Genomic DNA, 21,849 nt, shown 5'->3' on the forward strand with positions numbered 1-21,849 from the left:
TCAATTTTTATTTGTTTAATTGTTATAATGTCTTCAGAATAAAATAATTGATGTCATAGTTTGGTGAGATTTAATAAGTTATTCTTCTTCTCACTCCTTTTCGAGCTTGTACAGACACACAGTTGGACATTGGAACTTTGATTTTGTTCTTCTCATTGCTTTGTAAATATTGATTGTAATGTCCAATTGTGTGATAATTTCGATTTTGTTAACATTAATGTCTTTAATGTCTTTACTTGTTCGGAATAAATAAATAAATAAATAAATAAAATAAATAAATAAATAGTTTGCAAAAATGGACACGGATCTCTCATTTACATGTATGCATGAAATACATGTGAACAAATTGGGCAGCAGAGAAAAGGTTAGATGTACATTTGATAGAAAAATTAATTCCTATAGCTATCGGGGACTATACCTTTAAAAATGCTTGACCTCGTTGTTAAAGTTAGTGCGGTTATTCTCCATCTTATTTAGCTTATATTAGTATTATTTTAGCTATAACCTCCATTTTAAGTTAAAGATGTTAGCATATAGTAAAACAGGCTTTTTGCAGTCATCCGGCAGAACGGATAAGGGCCGTTACAGACCGGCCTTGCAGCAGCTGAGAGAACATAGATAAGAGCCGTTCTCGTCCTTGTGATATTCCATTCTCATGCTATCATCCTGTAGTCTGTGTGTTATCAAACATAAAGTCTTATTTTTGCTTTGGCAGGTGTCTGCCTCCCTACTCACTCCCTTGCCTCCCTAACCTAACTAAGGAACTTCATTATGTATCTTGTAAACTGTGTTCCTTTATTCATGTTATGGAAAATTACTAACCATGTGGTTTACGACTGTTTAGGAGTATAAAGATATGTGTAAATTCTCTGTATCGTCAGTCTGAATAGCGTCAGCCTTTGGTGTGGACGCTCTGTGCACATCACTGTCTGTTCTCTCTCTCACCTTGGTAACTTAGTAAAAGCTATTTACAGAGATTTCTGACTTTGATTTATTTGAGCATAGAGAGACTCCCGCAGACCTCTGCACTCTGTGTGAATTTCTCTCATTAAACATTCAAGTTATATCTTAATTACTGTTGCTGTTGTTTGTTGGGAAAAATATTTCTAACATAATTGGCGCCCAACGTGGGGCCCCAATACCTCTGTTGCCTTCTTCCAGGAAACCAAGAGCGCTCACTTTAAGGATTTGTGGAAGGTGGAAACAGGGTGACGGGGTCCAATCGATACAGCCGAGATAAACCTGAATGTTCCGTACGAGGAGCCCCGGGTTGTAATTTTGACTTTGCCGAGTTGCATTTTGTTACCTTCCTCGGAGACTGGAGACGACGTACAGAATTGTCGGGGACAATTGAAGAGAGTAGTTGGACTACTCCGGCAACAGAGTCGCCAAAGGTAAGAAGTCTGGGACTTCAGAGTCAAGTTGGGCTTGACAGGGAAAAAGTATAGTCGTAAAGCGGCCTTTTCACGGGGCGACTTGACGCAAGAGTTAACCAGAGTTTAACATCGTGGGAACCTCGTGCGATAACAGTACGGCATTCGTGGACCACCGTGGACCACCGTAGCGCTAACGGCAGGTAATCGTGTATCTTGGTCACTCGGGAGAAAATTCAAGAAAGTTTGAATTTCTCCAAGAGTGACTTATACACTTGTGGTTGAGCATTGCAACATTATATGGACGTAGTGGCCAGTGCGATATCCGTAATAACTCTTGCGGGTACCGTGGGAACTCCTGCGAACGGTGAACCCGGAAGCTGGACAGAGGGGACAGAAGGTGAGTAAAAAAGGTGGTCTCAATATCGACAAGGGAACATGTGTCCTTCGAGGACGGCCCACCTAATTGTCATTGTTGGATAATCTTTTTAACAGGAACACTTGCAGAGATGGCTCCCAGAAAATCTCAAAGAAAGGGGGTAAAGCGTGCCAGAGATGTTTTTGCCATGTTGCTCTATTCAGTTTCTATATTGTTTCAGTTTCTATATCTATATTGTTTTCTATATTGTTTCAGTTTCTATATCTATATTGTTGCTCTATTCAGTTTCCCAGGGGGTCGGGACGGGACTGGAGTTGGGAGGGAAAGGTGGGGGAGTCGAGGGAGAGGAGGGGGAGACAGACGGGGGTGTCTTCATTTACTGGCGGCGGGTGTCTGTCACTGAAACAGGCAGGTGAGATTTCACATCCACCTTGTGTGTGCCTCTCTCTCTCTCTCCCTCCCTCTTACACAGGCTGAGAGACTCTGCCTCTGTGAGTGTACGTCTCTTTCTCCCCCTCTCCCACACACAGTAAGACCGAGGTACTGTGCTCAGTCCATCTGTGTGTGTCTCCCACATACACAGTAAAACATGTCTCCAAATGAGCCAATTCAACCAAGGGAGGATATTTATAGTGTGTGAAAAAAAAAGTTACATCATTTGTGTCACGTGTAGTTCACGATGTTCATTCAAGATTTAACGCGAAAGCTCAGGAGACGGACAAGTCACTCGCACAAATAACAGAAATGCCGAGTACCGTGGGAACTCTTTATCTACCACCCGTTATATCGTGCGAGACTCGTGCTGGACCAGGACCACTTCACTCTGGTGACATCTTGAGTCAACTCGCCCCGTGAAAAAGCCCCATAAGTCTCGAGGAGGGAATCAGAATGGGCTCGACAAACTCGAAAGGTTATGAAGGTGATTAGAAATGTATGTTTATACAAAGTAAGCGTAATTGTAAGTACTTAAACTTGTGGAAAAAAAGAAATGATTTTAGTGGTAAGTTACTTGTTGATGATTGTTGTAAACTAATGTCTGCCATTGCGAGAGATGCCACTCAACAGCGGACAGACAAGGAGAAGTTGGGGTACCAAGAGGCGAGAATCTGGCACGGCATGGCCAGGGCGAGAAAGGAAGGCGAGAAAGAGAAAGAGAAAAAGATGGAGGCACCCACCACGGTGTATCTAGAGAAAGGAGACAATGAAGTATTCTGCCGATCGCCGCCGGCTGTGCCAGCACCACCACTTGGGTTGGCAAGTGCCCCCCCTCCATATACAGGAGGAGGAGTGGCCTCGCCAACAGTGGGAGAAGGGGAAGCCTCAGGACTACCGACAACGATGGTCCAAGTCCATGGGGAGCAGAATGTTCCACAACAACCAGGACCAGCCTTGGGCCACTCATCTGCTAATCAACACCCACTCACTTGCCATGCTTTGTCCCACTTCCACCTCTTTTACAGCTCTCATTCCGCCAATACAATCAGTCTGAAGAAGGGACCCGACCTAAAAAAGGTCACCTATCCATTCTGTCCATAAGGGAATGCCTGACTAGCTGAGTTAAGGGCCTGTCCCACGAGCATGCGACCTGCATGCGGCAAGCGCGACTTAAAGGGTCGGTCCCACCAGCATGCACCTGCATGCGGCAAGCGCGACCTAACGTGGTCGCTTGAGCCGTACGGCCTCGCGGGGCCGGTCCCACTTCGTATGGAGTTGTGCGGAGCTGGTCCCGACATCGTGCGGGGCTCCGAAAAACTGACCGTGTTTAAAAATTCCGTGCGGCAACGGCCTGCCGGCCCGCAGTCGCCTCTACGCCGTGTCACTCACTCAACCTCCGCGCGGCTCCCGCTTCTGGTTTGGTCGCGTTTACCGCATGCCATACGGCTTAAGCGACCACGTTAGGTCATGCTTGCCGCATACAGGCGCATGCTGGTGGGACCTTTAGTCTAACACTTTGTGTTTTACTCAAGATTCCATTATCTGCCGTTACTTTTGTCTCTACCCTTACTCTTCCCTTTTCTGTTGACATACTTGATGTTTGGTCTCATTTTGGCATTGACAATGTCCACTCTAAAAGGCTTCCAAAGCATTATAGCATCTACGCTCATGTATAACCGTCTAATGGACAATTATATCTGTTTCAATATTGAGAAACTATTACTTCCAATCTCTCTGTGTAGATGAGTACTCTCTATATGAGCAATAGTACTAATAGAGTACATCATATTCTTTGCTCTGTTAGACTACCTATTTAACACATATCAAACCTAGGTCTCTGACAATCCAATTCTCACTTCTAATATGATCGCCTTGAAACTTGTTTGAACCTTAAAATAGTTAGAGATAAATTCTCCATTTTGCAATGTAATTGGCTTTTTGTTTTGCAAAATATACTTCGGTGCCTCCTGCAACATAGTATCACAGTTATGAGGGATAGCAAAAAGGAGTGGTAAGCCTTTCCTTGAACATGTTAAATGATGACAGGCTGTCTGCTTTAATCATTGATTTTGGCAATATCTTCTACAAGCTACAAGCTTTTTAAGAAACATTTAGATAAGTGCATGGATATGACAGGTTTAGAGTGATATGGGCCAAACACAGGCAGCTGAGACTAGAGTAGATGGGACATGTTGGCTGGTGTGGGCAAGTTGGGCCAAAGGGCCCGTTTCCACGTTGTAAGACTCTTATGACTTGAAAACTCACAAACGTTTGTGATACAATGCTTTTTATTTGTTTCTTCATTTATAGGACACGTTCTCACTGGCAAGGGCATTATTGTTACCCAACTGTAGCTGAGCTGAATGGTTTGCTGAGATATTTCAGAGGATGTTTAAATGTTAACCATACAGCAGAAAAGAACAGGAGTTGTCCTTCTCTAGAGATCATGAGTGGGCCAAATAGACTTTTATGACAAGCTTTGTGGTCATGATCAGATTTTAATTTACAGAATTTGATAATTAACTGAATTTAAATTCCTCGACTGCCTTGGAAGAACTTGAACTCATGTCCCTGGATTAATTTAGTAACAAAACTGAAATGACTATAAAAACATGGTGCTGTTACTAAGGTGACTAAGATACTAAGTGACTAAGATACCAATGGGCCTGTCCCACTTAGGCGACTTTTTAGGCGACTGCAGGAGACTATGCAGTCGTACTTGGTCGCCACATGTTCGCCGGTAGTTCCATGGAGTCGCCTTCATGGTCGTGAGGACTTCCCGCATTCAGGGAACTAATCGCAGCCTCATTATGGTCGCCGTGAATTTTTCAACATGTTGAAAAATTAGTGGCGACTGGAATTAAGCCGCCATGGAGAGTAGCGAGAATTCTCGAGCCGTAGGTGGGTCGCCAGGTGGTCCTAGTGGGTTGCCATGAGGTTGAAGGTTCTCGGAGGTTCTCGTAGGTTGTAGCTGGTGCTGACCGGTGAATTTCTTTGGCTCCTTGGGGAAAAAAAAGGTAAGCAGTAGTTTTCAGAACCAAGGATAATCGACCGGTAATGTTACTGTCCGCCGAGCTTCACAGTCGTGTATCTCTGGCTTCTAAAAGTTGTCTCCACTCCTTCTTCCCCCCTACTCCCCCCTCTCCCCCCCTCTCCCCCCCTCTCCCCCCCTCTCCCCCTCTCTTTTAAAGGGCTTACCGTACACTGTGCTTTAACCATCTTTTTACAGCGCCAACCATCCTGCTCATCGCGGCGTGTGCCTGTTTCACCTTCGCTTTGCACCATGTGAATTTTTTTGACAACGCTCCCCCTGCTTGCCCTGTCGCCCGCCTGCATAACGGGCTGGTGAAGGAAGCGATACGTTTTTGTGTGTTCCGCCCTGACAGTTGGCGTTCCAGTTGCTGTTTTTTCAGGGTGCAAGGCCACCGAATTCAAGTGCAGTTTCCGACCACTTCAAGCAGGGTGCAAGGCCACCAAATTCAAGTGCAGTTTCATGCCACTTCAAGCAACGTGCAAGGCCACCGAATTCAAATGCACTTTCCTACCACTTCAATCAGGTTGCAAGGCCACCAAACTCAAGTGCAGTTTCCTATCACTTCAAGCAGGGTGCAGGGCCACCAAACTTGTGCAGTTTCATGCCACTTCAAGCAGTGTGCAAGGCCACCAAATTCAAGTGTAGTTTCATACCACTTCAAGCAGCGTGCAAGGCCACCAAATTCAAGTGCAGTTTCATACCACTCCAAGCAGGGTGCAAGGCCACCAAATTCAATTGCAATTTCATACCACTTCAAGCAGGGTGCAAGGCCACCAAATTCAAGTGCAGTTTCATACCATTTCAAACAGGGTGCAAGGCCACCAAATTCAAATGCGGTTTCATACCTTTTCAAGCAGGGTGAAACCACCATAAAACCACACAAAACACTGGAAAACACCACATAAACACCACACTCACAGTTCAGTAGACATTCAGTGTGTTCAGTTGATTCACAGCTCAGACAGAGTCGTGGTCTCTCCCTCCCCCATCTTGCAGAAACTGAGCCATACCCACACTTCCGGGTTTTATTCTCCCTCCCCCCTCCCAATGGAAGGGGCGTGGCCTTCATGGCGTGATTGACAGGAGAGAGATTCTCAACATTTTTAAAACACCAATAACACTTTTATTTTCATTGATGGGAAGAATCCTCTGCACTTGATGAGCGGAGGGGGACTGAGTAAGATGGCCAAAAATCACAGCCGTATGTGGTAACGTTTTATCTAAAATCAATATACAGTGCAAACAGGAAGCTGTCAAGTTTAGACTTTTAATCATTTGCCATTTCGAACCAACCACCACCAACCATTTGCTGTGCATTATTTCAAACCAACCACCACCAACCATTTGCTGTGCTTTATTTCAAACCAACCACCACCAACCACCATTTGCTTTGGTTTATTTCAAACCAACCACATTTTCATTTTCAATCCACATTATGGGGCATTCAAGGTCATTAAAACCACACTCACAGTTTAGTAGACATGTGTTCAGTGTTATTCACAGCTGAGACTGAGAGACGTGACCCTCTCGCTCCCCCATCTTACAGAGACTGACTGAGGTCCTCAACACTTCCGGGTTTTTTAGTCCCTCTGGAAGGGGCATGGCCTTCAGGAGAGAGAAACTCCACGTTTTTTAAACACTAATAACTCTTTTATTTTTCATCGATGGGAAAAATCCTCTTGTCCTGCACAGCGGAGGGGGACGCAGAGTAAGATGGCCAAAAATTACAGCCGTAAGTGGCAGAGTTTTTTCTAAAATCAATACACAGAACAACAGTAAGTGGTCAAGATCAGACTTTTAGTAATATAGATGTTTCTATAAGATACCCACTCATCCTTCTAAACTCCAGTACAACCCTAGTATTTTCAATCTTTCCTCATATGACAGTCCCGCCATCCCAGGGAGCAATCTCGTTGACCTACGATGAGAATGTCAAAGTATTTTAACAATCCACAGTGAATGTGTTTGTTCAGTCATTATTGACGACTAATTTGATGGTGGGGAGAATTAAGTTAATTTTACTTTCCCTTTGTGCAAGTGTCAGGCCAAGCTCGTGCTGAAATTCATGAGGATTCATGGGAAAAATGGCCATTGGTATCACATGAAGGAATAATGCTGACAAAATCAGCACAAGAGGCAATCTCAGACATTGTCAGGAAATACTTATCCACAAGGACCTTCAAGCCTTTATTTACTTCCATTTGCTTTTCTTTGCCTATCAATGACAAATCAAGTTAGATACATTTTTGTTATTAATTATGATTAAGTATAATCATATGGGGAAATATCAAATTTTTCCATGTCAGTGCCACCTTTCACATTAATACATGAATACAGGGTTAATGTGTAGGAAAGAACTGCAGATGCTGGTTTAAACTGAAGATAGACACAAAATGCTGGAGTAACTCAGGTATGCAGAAGGGTGTCGACCCAAAACATCACCCATTCCTTCTATCCAGAGACGCTGCATGTCCCGCTGAGTTACTCCAGCATTTTGTGTCTTTGTACAGGTTTAATGTTCATTTGGGGGCCTTGCAATTCTCCTCAATGCGCACCAAGAACATAGTACCTGCTAGGATGCCTACATGGGACAAGGGTCAATAGTGTCCAGTGCATAATAGCTACAAAATTAAACAAACCATAAAAATTAAAGCTTAGTGCAAAGTCAGTGCTGCTATAGGGTTGTGGTTATGGTTGTGCAGGGTAGTTCAGTCACCGAATGGTTGATGGGAAGAAGCTGTTCTTAAACCTGGAGGTAACGATTCTCAGGCTCCTGTACCTTCCTCCTAATGGTAGCAATGAGAGGAGTAAGCAACCTGGATGGTGTTGGTATTTGACGATAGTTGTGATAGATCATTAGGCCATTCGGCCCATCAAGTCAACTCTGCCATTCAATCATGGATGATCTATCACTCCCTCCCAACCCCATTCTCCTGCTTTCTCTCCTTAATATCTGACACCTGTACTCATCAAGACTCTATCTCCCTGTCTTAAAAATATCCATTGACTTGGCCTCCACATCCTTATGTGGCAAATAATTCCACAGATTCACCACCTTCCGACTAAAGAAATTTCTCCTCATCTCCTTCCTAAAAGAACGTCCTTTTATTCTGAGGCTATAACATCTAGTCCTAGACTGTCCCACTTGTGGAAACATCCTTTCCACATCCAATCTATCCAAGCCTTTTCCTATTTGTATGTTTCAATGAGGTCTCCCCACATTCTTCTAAATTCCAATGAATAAAGTCCCAGCGCTGACAAACACTCATCATAGGTTAACCATCATAGGTTAACCTACTAATTCCTGGGATCATTCTTGTAAACCTCCTCTGGACCCTCTCCAGAGCCAGCACATCCTTCTTCAGACATGATACCCAAAATTGCTCACAATATTCCAAATGCGGCCTTACCAGCGCATTATAAAGCCTCGACATCACATCCCTGTTTTTGTATACAAGCCCTCTTGAAATAAATGTTAGCATTGAGTTTGCTTTCTTTACTACTGATATGACTTGCAGATTAACATTTTTTGGGAATCCTGCACCAGCACTCCCAAGTGGTTTTGCAGATATTGAAGATGGTTGTGAAAAATTGCAGCAGGATGTTGATCTATTGGCCAGGTGAGCTGTCCATCGGGTGGAGCCATTACAGTGGCAGCCTCACCAGCAGCTGTTTGTCCTTTCACCATTTTTGTTATTTTTAGTGTGTCTAAAAGTATGTTCTAAAGATGTCTTAGTCTTTTTTATGTGGGGGGTGGTGGTGGGGAATAGGGGGAAACCGTTTCCCAGTCACTTACCTGGACGAAGATACGTCTTTTCTCCCCCGCCCCCTCCCCATACCAACTGTATTGGCGTGGCCTTTCCTACTGGAGACCGGCCAGAGCTTCAGCGGCGGCACAGCAATGAATTACCATCGCGAACGGGACGATGCTTTGCCTGGGATCGCCTGTGTTGGAGCATCGGAGTGTAGGGACTGCTGACTTTAACACCGTGGAGCTGTGGTTGTGGAGCTTCTAGCCGCGGGCAGTGCTGACTTTAACATCGCGGAGACCTGGGACCCCTTGCCGGGGGTCGCCAGTGTTGGAGCTCAGCCCAGTTCGGCCTGTGGACTTCGGAAGCTGTGGTCTCCGGTAGTAAGCGGCCGATTCATAAACTCCAAGCCGTTGAGCGTGTTCCAATCTGTTCCGACGCCGGTGCTCCGATCATCCCGGCGAGAGGGCCTGAACATCCGGCCGTCCGTAGCGGCGACTGCGGAGGGTTCAAAGTCCCCGACCACAGGTGAACAAAGAGGAAGATGACTGTGTAAAAGGACTTGTTCCGACACACAAAGTCTCTTACCAAGTATCTTTATTAAGTCACTACACACATTGTGCTCTAGCTGTCCGTGGTCATCACTGGGACTAGAGAGCGAGCTAGAGGCGGGGAAGCTACAATTATACAGGAGACAATGGGGAGTGGTTAGTAGTGGTGAGGTCACTATGTTAAAGGAGCATGCACTGATCTACATCCTTTCTCTTGGAAACAAAGCGACCACGGCTCATACGCTAGAGGCAAACCAGAAACAGTTGGAAAACATTATGAAGCAGACTACTCGCCCACTCCGTACCGGACAGGCGGCTTGACCAAACGCCCAGAGCGGGTGCGCAACCCGCCTTCCCCTTCCACCGCAGGAGCTACAGGAACGGGGGCAGGGACAGAGATAGGGGAACCGGGAGACGAACGCCCAGGGGGAGGAGGAGAACGAGGCGAAGGAACGGGCTCCACAGCAGGTGAAGGAGGAGAAGGGGGACCGTGTGGGCTGGGCACCATGAGCTGAGAGGGAAGGGTCCGTGGCATGCGAGGAGTGACAGGGGCAGGAGGAGTTGCAGGCGGCGGTGAATGGACTGGCGGCGGGGACTGGACAGGCGGCAGGGAATAGACAGGCGGCGAAAACGGGTCCGCGGGAGGCGGAGAAGGCTCGTTGACTAGCAGCAGGTGCTGGCGTGTCCGACGGTACACGGTGCCCTCGTAATTAACCAGGTAGGACCGGGGAGAGTCGGCATTGCCAACGACAACGGCCAGCCGGTGATGACCGGAGGTGGACATCATCCGGACAACCTGGCCTGGGAACAGACGGGGAAGCAGTCAGGAAGATTTATCAAAGGAGCGCTTTTGGATGACCTGTTTCTCGATGATGCGCTCCTTGACAGCGGCAGGGCTGCGGACAGCGGGCGTTAGAGATTGCTGAGAAACCGGGAGAGGGGGTCTAGTGGTGCGGGACATGAGGCGCTGGGCAGGCGAACCAAGTGCGGGGTCCCGGGAAATGTTGCGGAGGTTGAGGAGGGCAAGATAGAAGTCCGAATGGGACAGACGGCAATGTTCCAGCAGCTCCTTGGCACTGCGGACAGCGCGCTCTGCAAGGCCGTTGCTTTGCGGGTACTCGGGGCTGCTGGTGATGTGGCGAAAGTTCCATAGGGCGGCGAAAGCGGCGAACTCTGCGCTGGAAAACTGTCCGCCGTTGTCGGATTGGAGAGTCACCGGGGAACCAAAGGTAGAAAAGTGGCGGCGAAGCTTCCCGATGACGGCAGCAGACGTGAGGGAAGGCAGCTGGTCCACCTCGAACCAGCTGGAGTAGGAGTCCACCAGGACCAGGAAGTGTTTGCCACGCCATTCGAATATGTCAGTGGCGACAGCCATCCACGGCAACTCGGGAGCCGGTTGCTGCATGAGAGGTTGGCGTCGTTGATGAGGCAGTAGGCTGTTGCAGGCAGCACAGGCGGAGACCCTGTCACGAATCTCCTGAATCATGCCCGGCCAGAAAAACTGGGCTTGGGCCTGGGACAAAGTGGCCTCCACCCCGGGGTGACCGCTGTGTGTGGTTTGGTAGTAGTGGTCACGCAGAGCGTCCGGCACCACGACCTTGTGACCCTTCACCACCACGCCGCTGTGCAGCACCAATTCGTCCCGAACTAGGAAGTAGGACACGGCACCGGCCGGTAGGGAAGAGCGTCGGTCAGGCCAGCCACGGCGGATGATGCCCGCAAGCTGTTGTAGGGCAGGATCAGCGGCAGTGTGTTCGACCAGGGACTGCATCTGCCAAGAGGGAACAATGTTAACGTTCAGCACCATCAGGTCAGACGATTCATATGGATGGCGGGCAACGGAAGGGAGCGGCGCACGGGACAATGTGTCGGCCACGAACATCTCCTTGCCCTTGCAGTACACAATGTTGAAAGTAAATCGTTGGAGCTGCAGCATCATTCGCTGCAACCGCGAGGAGGCCGCATGGATAGGCTTGTTCAAGATAGAAACCAGCGGCTGGTGGTCCGTTTCAATGGTGAAAGTGTTGCCCAGAATGTAGTCTTTGAATTTGGAGCATGCGAAAACCACGGCAAGGAGCTCCTTCTCGATCTGAGCGTAGCGCTGCTCAGCAGCGGTCATGGTGCGAGAGGAATAGGAAACAGGCAGCTGCCGATCGTCCTGGAGCTGCAGGCAGTGTGGAGGCGTGGGTTCGAATCCCACTTCTGACACCATGTAAAAGGTCTTGTTCCGACACACAAAGTCTCTTACCAAGTATCTTTATTAAGTCACTACACACATTGTGCTCTAGCTGTCCGTGGTCATCACTGGGACTAGAGAGCGAGCTAGAGGCGGGGAAGCTACAATTATACAGGAGACAATGGGGAGTGGTTAGAAGTGGTGAGGTCACTATGTTAAAGGAGCATGCACTGATCTACAGACTGAACTTTATTGACTTCCCTCAAATTGGGAAACATTGATTGGTAGGAAGGGAAGAATTGACCAAGGAGTTAAGGAGGGAGCAGTCTTTGCGGAAAGCAGACAGAGGAGGAGATGGGAAGATGTGGCGAGTGGTGGGTCCTACCTGCACCACCCCCACCCCAGGCACTTTCCCTTGCAACCACAGGAGATGCTACACGTGACGCTTTACCTCCCCCCTCGACTCCATTCAAGGACTCAAGCAGTCGTTCCAGGTGCGACAGAGGTTCACCTGTACCTCCTCCAACCTCATCTATTGCATCCGCTGCTCTAGATGTCAGCTGATCTACATCGGTGAGACCAAGGGTAGGCTTGGTGATCGTTTCGCCGAACACCTCCGCTTGGTCCGCATCAACCAACCTGATCTCCCTGTGGCTCAGCACTTCAACTCCCCCTCCCATTCCGAATCCAACCTTTCTGTTCTGGGCTTCCTCCATTGCCAGAGTGAGCACCACTGGAAATTGGAGGAGCAGCACCTCATATTCCGCTTGGGCAGTCTGCACCCCAGCGGCATGAACATTGACTTCTCCAATTTCCGGTAGCCCTTGCTGTCTCCCCCACTTCTCAGTTCTCCCTCAGCCCTTGGGCTCCTCCCTTTCCTTTCTTCTTCCCACCACCTCCCCCATCCTGCATCAATCTGAAGAAGGGTTTCGGCCCAATACGTTGCCTATTTCCTTCGCCCCATAGATGTTGCCGCACCCGCTGAACTTCTCCAGCACTTTTGTCTACCTTCGATTTTCCAGCATCTGCAGTTCCTTCTTGAACATTTGTTTCAGTGATGTTGACAGATGGATAAATGTTGTCCCAGACACTTGTGGCAATTCCTGTGGTGTTATTCCTCACCTGAGTTCCTGGAGATTTTTGGCATCTTTGGCAAGCGATGGGCCCTTGGTTTACCACCTACTCTGAAAGACGGGATGGCTGTTGAAGCCCAATTCACTATTTACATTACAACATTATTAACAGATGTTATTATTTCCAAAATGATAAAAATTAGAAACAGCAGATTAAGAAGAGAGATTTATGAAACCAATTGGAGCAATTGATAAAAGGTCTTAGGCGTGAAGATTTCAAAGGTTAGCACTTACTTAAAGTTGGTTTTAATTCATAGAGTGTAAATTATGCTATATAAAAATGCCATAATTGTGGTTAGCACACATCAAGATCACTTGTGGTTGCATCTCTGGGAATCGGCCCTGCAGCTGTAAAGATTCAATATCATTGGAGGAGCAGCACCTTATATTCTGCTTGGGCAGTCTGCACCCCAGCGGTTTGAACTCCAATTTCCGGTAGCCCTTGCTGTCTCCTCCCCTTCTCAGCTATCCCTCAGCCCTCGGGCATAAAGAAACATATGTTTCTATGTTTCTATGTTTCTATAATTATCCTTCTGATAAAAAGGGTTATAATATGAGAACAGGTTGCATAGTCTGGGCAGAAAGTTAATGAGGGATGTTATTAAGGTGGTTAATGTGATTGAAGCATTTAAAGATGTAATTACAGGGAAATTATTTGATCTGGTGAAGGGTCCAAAAAGGGATAAAATAATAAAATTAGAGCTAAGCTGTACAGAGAGATAGACACTAAAAGCTAGAGTAACTCGGCGGGCCAGGCAGCATCTCTGGAGAGAAGAAATGGGTGACATTTCGGTTCGAGACCCTTCTTCAGAGTCTCCTATCAGGGATGTGGGGGTAATGCAAGAAAGCAGTTCTTACAACCAGAACTGCCTCCGTCAACAAGCTATGAGCCAGATTAATTGCAATTTTAAATATAAAGTTGCCAAAATATTTTAAGCAAGCTTTATTTGGATTAGTAAATCAATTTGGACAACTGAAATTAAAATCTAGTTCAACCACGTTTGAACAGGCTAAATGGTTTTCACTTGTCTCCAAATGATTTATAGAAATTGTTGTTAGTGATATTAGCAAATTAATGCTAATTGAATACATGATATATGTTTGACTCTTGTTAGAAGATACTTCATCCCACGGTGTCAATTGTGCTGTATTTACTGGTAGGAGCCTGCTGCCTGGAATTGTGTCATGTTACTCTCGCAATCAAGTTACATTTGGTTGGAGAAAACCCACCTTGCTGAATCAAAGCAAGCTTTCAAAGCTCCAGCAGAATGTAGTGATCATTGGCAGGACCCCCAACAGCACACTAGCCTATGCTATCTGTCAAAGTGGACGGCTGGAGGCATCGAACACGGTCTGCAGCGGTACGGAGTGGTGAAACAGTGGCGGAGGCACCAACAACTCCGCTTGGCCTGTCTGACCCCACAATGCCATCAGGACAATGGGCCTTTATGGACAGGGTAAGAATTCTACACTTATAACAGCCGAGATTTAAATCATGGAAAATGGTGCCAAAACGTGGCGAATCTTGTATGTTGTCTCAGTGTACTTTCCTATACACACGTACGTAACTAAGACTGTACTTAAGCAAATTTAGAAAGGTTTTTAGATGTAATTGAATGATTTGGTTAGTCAGAAATATTTGAAGGTATTAAACATGAGTACATTAAAAATAATTAAAATGTCAACTTATAAAGAAGAAAAATAAAATTAGCTGAAACTCCCCAAATTTTCCAAGATGATTACAAACATAGAACAAAGCAAAACAACCTGACTTCCTCATTGCTTATCACAGTAACACTACGATACATATTGAAAACAAACAATGCAGTTGTGAATTATTTTGCAGGTCTACCTTATTGAAGGATCCAAGAAGTGATTATTTTACGAAACTCATTATAGACTCTTGGCAATGTGGCCAAATTCTGTTCTGACTTAATTTACAAGTTTGCAGATTAAACCACCTTAGTGGGCCAGATATCGAACAATGATGAGGTGGAGTATAGGAAGGAAATAGAGTGTTTAGTAGCATGAGTGTCAAGGCAATAACCTCTCCCTCAAGGTCAGCAATATAAAGCAACTGGTCATTGACTTCAGAAAGCGGTTTGGCATTTAGGCATTGCTTTGTATCAAGCATGCTGATGTTAAGATGGTCAAGAACTTTAAATTCCTTCAGTTGTGTAAATGTCATTAACAATTTGTCCAGGTCCAATCTTATTGACACTATGGTCAAGAAAACACACCAACGCTTCCACTTCCTCAGAAGTGTAAGGACATTCAGCCTGGCTCCGATGGCTGATACCGATTTACACAGATGCACCATCGAAAGCATGCTATCTGGATGCAGCATATCTTGGTATGCCATCTGTGCTGCTCAAGACTGCAAGAAATTGCAGAGTGCAGACCACTTACACCCCTACCTCCCACCTCCCCCCCATTGTCTCCTTCTATATTTCACACTGCCTAAGGAAAGCAGTCAACATAATCAAGGTTCACTCACATCCCGCTCATTCGCTCTGCTCCCCCTGGCTTATTGTGCAGAAAATACAAAAAGCTTAAAAGCACATACCACCAAATGCACGAACTGCTTCTTCACTGCTGCTATCAAATTCTTGAATGGTTCAAAGATTATTTTGGGATTAGCCTACTAAGACTTTTCTAGGGCTGCAATATTAATTTCTGATGTGCATGTTTTCCAAATAAATTGCTCAGGAAGATTTAATTAGGTCACACAAAGAATAAATATTATATTCTTTAAAATAATATCCAAATTATCAGATAATACAAATGATTCTAGTATTAAAAGTTTTATCATTTTAGTCACCTGTACTTACAGGTTTGCATTTATTTTAGCTTTATTTCTCAGTTTGGGCATTGCAATAGAAATAGTACCATGTTTTGTATATTGACTACAATAATTTGTATTTTAATTTTAATTCACATATACAATAATATATGATGTTTCCTGACTTGTGCATTCTTGTATTTAATTAAACGTAAATTATATTAAATTATATATAATTAGTATATATTTGAAACTAAATGATGAGAAATGTTCAGGTGCCATCTCCACTTTCCACATTAGGTGGCGCCCTTGTCTTAAAACTGAAGGGAGGTTGGTATAAAATAGGAATACTAACCTGGTGACTTGGGTCAAACAGACATCAACGATTCCAATGGTGATTCACTACTCGAAAGTGCGGTTTTAAGCATAACAGGGAAGTCAGCATTCAAGTATTATACCTGGTTGTAGTAGGGATGTGATAACATGAACATCTTTCAATGGGAAATTGAGCAAATTGGAAGGGAATTCAGCTTTCAGTGAATTATGTGTTAAAGCAGCAAATGAATGTGCACTCCACAGAACATGAACAGAGAAAGGAAAAAAATAATGTATAGGATGTGAATAAGGGAAAAAGAAAGCACAAAGCATATTTTTGTTTTAATATCGCCATCAACCAAATATGAATTAATGCGGCCATTTATATTTATAATGGTTAGTTTCTGGCTTTATGGAAGTTATTTGTTATTTATTAATGCTGATAGAATCATTCTTTAGATTGGAATGGGCCAGATTTAAATTTCTATGATGAATTTAGTTCATCATCATAATGATAATCATAATCATACTTTATTAGCCAAGTATGTTTTGCAACATACGAGGAATTTGATTTGCCATACAGTCATACCAATAAAAACAAAACACATTTTAACATAAACATCCACCACAGTGACTTCCCACATTCCTCACTGTGATGGAAAGCAAAATCAAGTAACCACAGTGTTCAATGCATTTCAATGAAAAGTCAGGCTGTGACATGGTAGTTTCATAAAGATTGCACCATTTAGCAATCTCTGCATAGTTATGTATAACCATGCTTCTTGTTCTCCTCTGAATATTTTTGCATAAACAAATGAAAGCACTACAAACGCTGACCTGCCCTCCTTGGATGACATATACAAGGCCCGATGCTTGCGCAGGGCCATAAATATCAAGAAGGACACATCCCACCCTGCCAACCACCTTTTTACTCTGCTACCCTCGGGGAGGCGACTCAGGTCTCTGCAGGCTCGCACCGGTAGACTAAAAAATAGTTTCTACCCATGTGCGGTAAAAGAGCTTAACTCCAACAGTGAACACTGGGAAGCAAGAAGTAACTTCGAGGAATACCGCTAAATTCTTTTAAACACTTTTAAAAATGTATCTATTATTTTACTATTAACTGTACATATGTGTATTGGTTGTCGTGTTGTATTTCTTTTAACGGAGGAGAAGCAAATGGAATTTCGTTGCTCAGTTTTGTGCAATCACAATAAACATATTCTATTCTATTCTATTCTATTCCTCAATTTTTTTAAAGCAGGAATTGCTGGGTCAATAAACAAGCTGAACAATAAGGTTGCAAAATGAGTCGTCATTTTTTTCTGACTCGCTGTTTTGGAGTACAAATCCCAATTAAATATCTTGGATAAAATAACAAAAGTTTAAGACAATTATTGTCTTAAGTATAGACAGTTAATTTACCTGAATGAGCTTTCCCCCATTTTGTTCAAAGGGTTTGATTGCCTTTCTTTTTTTTTTGTTACATTGACAATTCAAATGGATTTTGCTGAGGTTTTGTTTCTGGCAGCACTGAAGCTGCAGTCTCTGGTGGGGAAGAGCCGATTCTGGACTTACCTGGACTTTTTACCTTGTCCTTTTACCATCTGGACGCCTGCAGTGACAGCTGCGGGTTGAGGTCCCGACCACGGGGGAAATGGAGGAGGACTGGCCAATTTTTGTGCCTTCCACCACAGTGATGAATGCTGTGGTGGATGTTTGTGTTAAATTTTTAGTGTGTTTGTGTGTTCTTTATCATTGTACCGCTGCTGGCAAATTCATCTCACTTACACTTTATGTGCAATGTGATGAATAAAACCGTATTGTGTTGTAAAAAAAAAAACCCCAAAAAACTAATTGCCAGCATTTGCTTTTGAAAATCTTAGTTTATTAATCCAAATTTAGTAGATTTGGCAGTAGATTTAAAGGGCAAGACCACTGTATAGATTGGTTCACACTGGACCCTGTGCAACAACTTACATAACTCATTACTGATGAAATGTTAGGGACTGAAAAACTGATACATGTTGACTTAACATAAATCTTGTATGTTTGTACGGGCATGCTCAGTACAGTGAATGAAGCCAATTCAATGTCCTGCATTGTCTGGAAATGTATTATGTGAATAATATATAATTTTGAAAAGAAAAATGTGTATACATGCTTGGAAATTGTGACATTACTGGTAAATGTGGTCTGACCAATGCCTCAGCATTACATCTCTGTTTTTGTATTCTAGTCCTTTAGAAATAAATGCTAGGGTTAAGAGAGAAAAATAGATCAGCCATGATTGAATGGCAGAGTAGACTTGATGGGCTGAATGGCCTAATTCTGCTCCTATCACTTATCAACTTATGAAGATTGCTGCCTGGTGGTCTGCGAATCCTTAAGCAAAGTATGAACTTGCTGTAAGACCCCAACAGTAAAACTAAGGCTCATGGATCATCTCGCAGGTTAGACACCTTGTGTTATCTGCGGTCCTATTCAATTGAATGGAAAGCTTACAGTAATGTAGCAAAAAAAAAACAAATGGTCTTTTAAAATAAAATTGCATTTGCTCTGAAGGCTTTAATCATTTTTAAATGTTTTGGATATTTCAGGTGACTTTTGTTCCTTTATTTTTTTTTAATTTAATAGCATTTGAAAGCTTCTGGATGCCAAATAAATTCTGCATTAGTAGAAAACAATTTGATGATTTTAACACATAGCAAAGTGAGTGGTCGTGGATTTACTGTCTAGCAAAGGCTTTTGCAGTCATTTCACCAGTCCCTCCTTGTTCATTTCCATGTTCTGAAATGTCCTTGCAAGTCCATTGTAGCAGCAGCACCAAGCTTCAATGCAGTCCTCAGAATAGGGTCCTGCACCCTGATGTATACCAGTCTACAGTGTTTGGAAGCATGCAATTATTTGCACTAGACCATATAGCCATAGAGTCATACAGCATGGAAACAGGCCCTTCAGCCCAACTTGCCCATGCTGACTAAGATGCCCCATGTACTCTAGTCCCATATCCCGCTAAACCTTTCCTTCCCAGGTACATGCCTGTCCAGTAAGCATTGGGCAATTCAAAACATGTCTTTTATGGAGCTGATGACATTCCAGCAACACCTGGTTAAAACACCAAGTGTTTGAGTATCTCAATGGGCCAAGCAGCATCTGTGGAGGGAATGGACAGGCGAGATTTTGGGTCATGATCCTTCTTCAAACCGCATGGACCCAAAACGTCATCTATCCATTCTGTCTGGGCACTGTTGCTGCCTGGGCACTGTTATTCCAGCACATTTTGTTTTACTCAAGATTCCATAATCTGCAGTCCTTGTGTTTCCAGCAACAGCTGATATTTGTTTCAGTATGGGTCCCTCAGAACAGGTGGTAGTGCACAGCATCCTATTGTAGCACACTCTTCCCGAAGAAGTGCCATTAAGAACACTCCAACCCCTTGCCCTGTGGTCCACTTACATTCCTCAAGTCCCTAATAGCACGCAATGCTATTCCTTTCAGATCCAGGAGGTTATTTTTCAGAAACTATTTTCTTCTGGTTATGTTTAGTTTAGTTTATTATTGTTATGTGTTTGAAGGTACAGTGCAAAAGTATCTTGTTGCATGCTTTCCAGTTAAATGAAAAGCTATACATCATTATCATCAAATCGACCACAGTGTACAGATAAAGGGCAAAGGGTACTACATTAGTTGCAAGATAAATCCTGATAAAATTTGAAGAAAGATAGTTCTAAATCTACAATGAAGTTCAAAGGTCTCCAATGAGTTGAAAGGTCACCAAAGAGTTCATAGGCGTTAAGGTAAATCACAATCATAAAATCACAATCACAATCACAATAACACTTTATTAGCCAAAGTATCCTTTATTGTCATTCAGACCTTTTGGTCTGAACGAAATTTCATGCCTTGCAGTCGTACATATAATAAAAATAACAAAAACACACAATAGACACAAATTTAACATCCACCACAGTGAGTTCACCAGGCACCTCCTCACTGTGATGGAAGGCAAAAGTCTTAAAGTCTTTGTCTCTTCCCTCCTTGTTCTCCCTCTGCGCTGAGGCGATCCAGGCCTCCGATGTTGTGACCCCACCGGGTGATGGTAAGTTATGCCCCTGTCCTACTTGGAAACCTGAACGGAAACCTCTGGAGACTTTGCGCCCCACCCAAGGTTTCCGTACGGTTCCCGGAGGTTGCAGGTGGTTGCCGGAGGTTGCAGGTAGTGGAAGCAGGTAGGGAGACTGACAAAAACCTCCGGGAACCGCACGGAAACCTTGAGTGGGGCACAAAGTCTCCAGAGGTTTCCGTTCAGGTTTCCTAAGTGGGAAAGGGGCATAAATCCTGCAGCTGAATCAGAGCCAAGTATGTTTCGCAAATACAAGTGCACTGGAGATTTTTCACTCAAAATCCATATCATGGATGATGACAATATTACTGCTCTGGCATCAATGCTGTGTGAGTTGTGAATACCCACAGTATGCATTTAGTGCCTGCAATACGACTGAATCACTGGTGTCAGATAAACTGACGTTCACACGGTGGCGCTCCAGTTCTTTTGCCTAAAATGAACACTCACAGATTAATGAAGAAGGCAAGTTGTGTATGTGCTGACTGCGATGTGGGTGGCATTTACCCTGAACGCTCTATTCCAAATGTTGCTTTACTTTTCGAACGCTTGACATCAGAACAATTATCACTTCGGAGCATGGAACATTTCATCTGTCCAATATACGGCAAATTCCTTTAGAAATGAGTGCGCGGTCATTGGTAATTGCACTATAAATTACACGCACACAAACACTATCACAATAATGCTGCTGTTTTCGGAAAGAGTTTGAAATCCTTGTAATCTCCATTTTATGCCTTAAGGCTCTTGTTATTGGGTGATGCCCGTGTTGTTTGGCCTGTTCATACACACATTGACAGGTAGTATATGAATTTCATGCAGGCAGTTTGGGCCGTTTCTATTTCTGTACCACGGTCGATGATTGAGGTGGACTGAATGTAAAGTCTCCGAGACAAGTGGTTCAAAAAATGCGAGCTGCACTGAAAGTAACCGGAGACATTTAAAAAGAGGTCTCGAATATGCATTCCTCAACAATTATTTCGCAGAATAAGAATTGCAACAAGTCATAATTTGAGATAGTACAAACACGATTGGATTTCTTATATTGACCCTAATCCCAGAAAAATATCCTGTCGTATTTATGGGGAAAATGTTGTTACTTGAGGAATCAAATTTCACGGATCATTGCTGATTGGATACTGGGCTACTGCAAGTGATCCAACGACATCGGTTCAATTCCAAAAGGCCCCGGGGGCGCAGTGTTTCTATAAACATGCACCACATACCGAAACCCAAACCTTTGCAACGGCCTATCGTACAGAGGTTAACGATTTGTTGTTGCAACTCGGGACTACGAACATATACTTTGAGCTATGTACCCAGTAGAGTTTCTTACTTGTTACTGCTACTGGTCAACTAAGAAGGTCAAATATAGATACAAACAGCGGGACAGGCAGCACCTCTGGAGAGAAGGTATCGAGACCCTTCGTCAGACGAAGACATCACCCACTCCTCTCCAGAGATGCCGCCTGTCCCGCTGAGTTACATAGAAACATAGAAAATAGGCGCAGGAGTAGGCCATTCGGCCCTTCGAGCCTGCACCGCCATTCAATATGATCATGGCTGATCATCCAACTCAGTCTGAAGAAGGGTTTCGGCCCGAAACGTTACCCATTTCCTTCGCTCCATAGATGCTGCTGCACCCGCTGTGTTTCTCCAGCATTTTTGTGTACATCCAACTCAGTATCCTGTACCTGCCTTCTCTCCATACCCCCTGATCCCTTTAGCCGCACGGGCCACATCTAACTCCCTCTTAAATATAGCCAAATGAACTGATCTCAACTACCTTCTGTGGC

Source organism: Amblyraja radiata, chromosome 2, assembly GCF_010909765.2.
Source record: "Amblyraja radiata isolate CabotCenter1 chromosome 2, sAmbRad1.1.pri, whole genome shotgun sequence".
NCBI lineage: Eukaryota > Metazoa > Chordata > Chondrichthyes > Rajiformes > Rajidae > Amblyraja > Amblyraja radiata.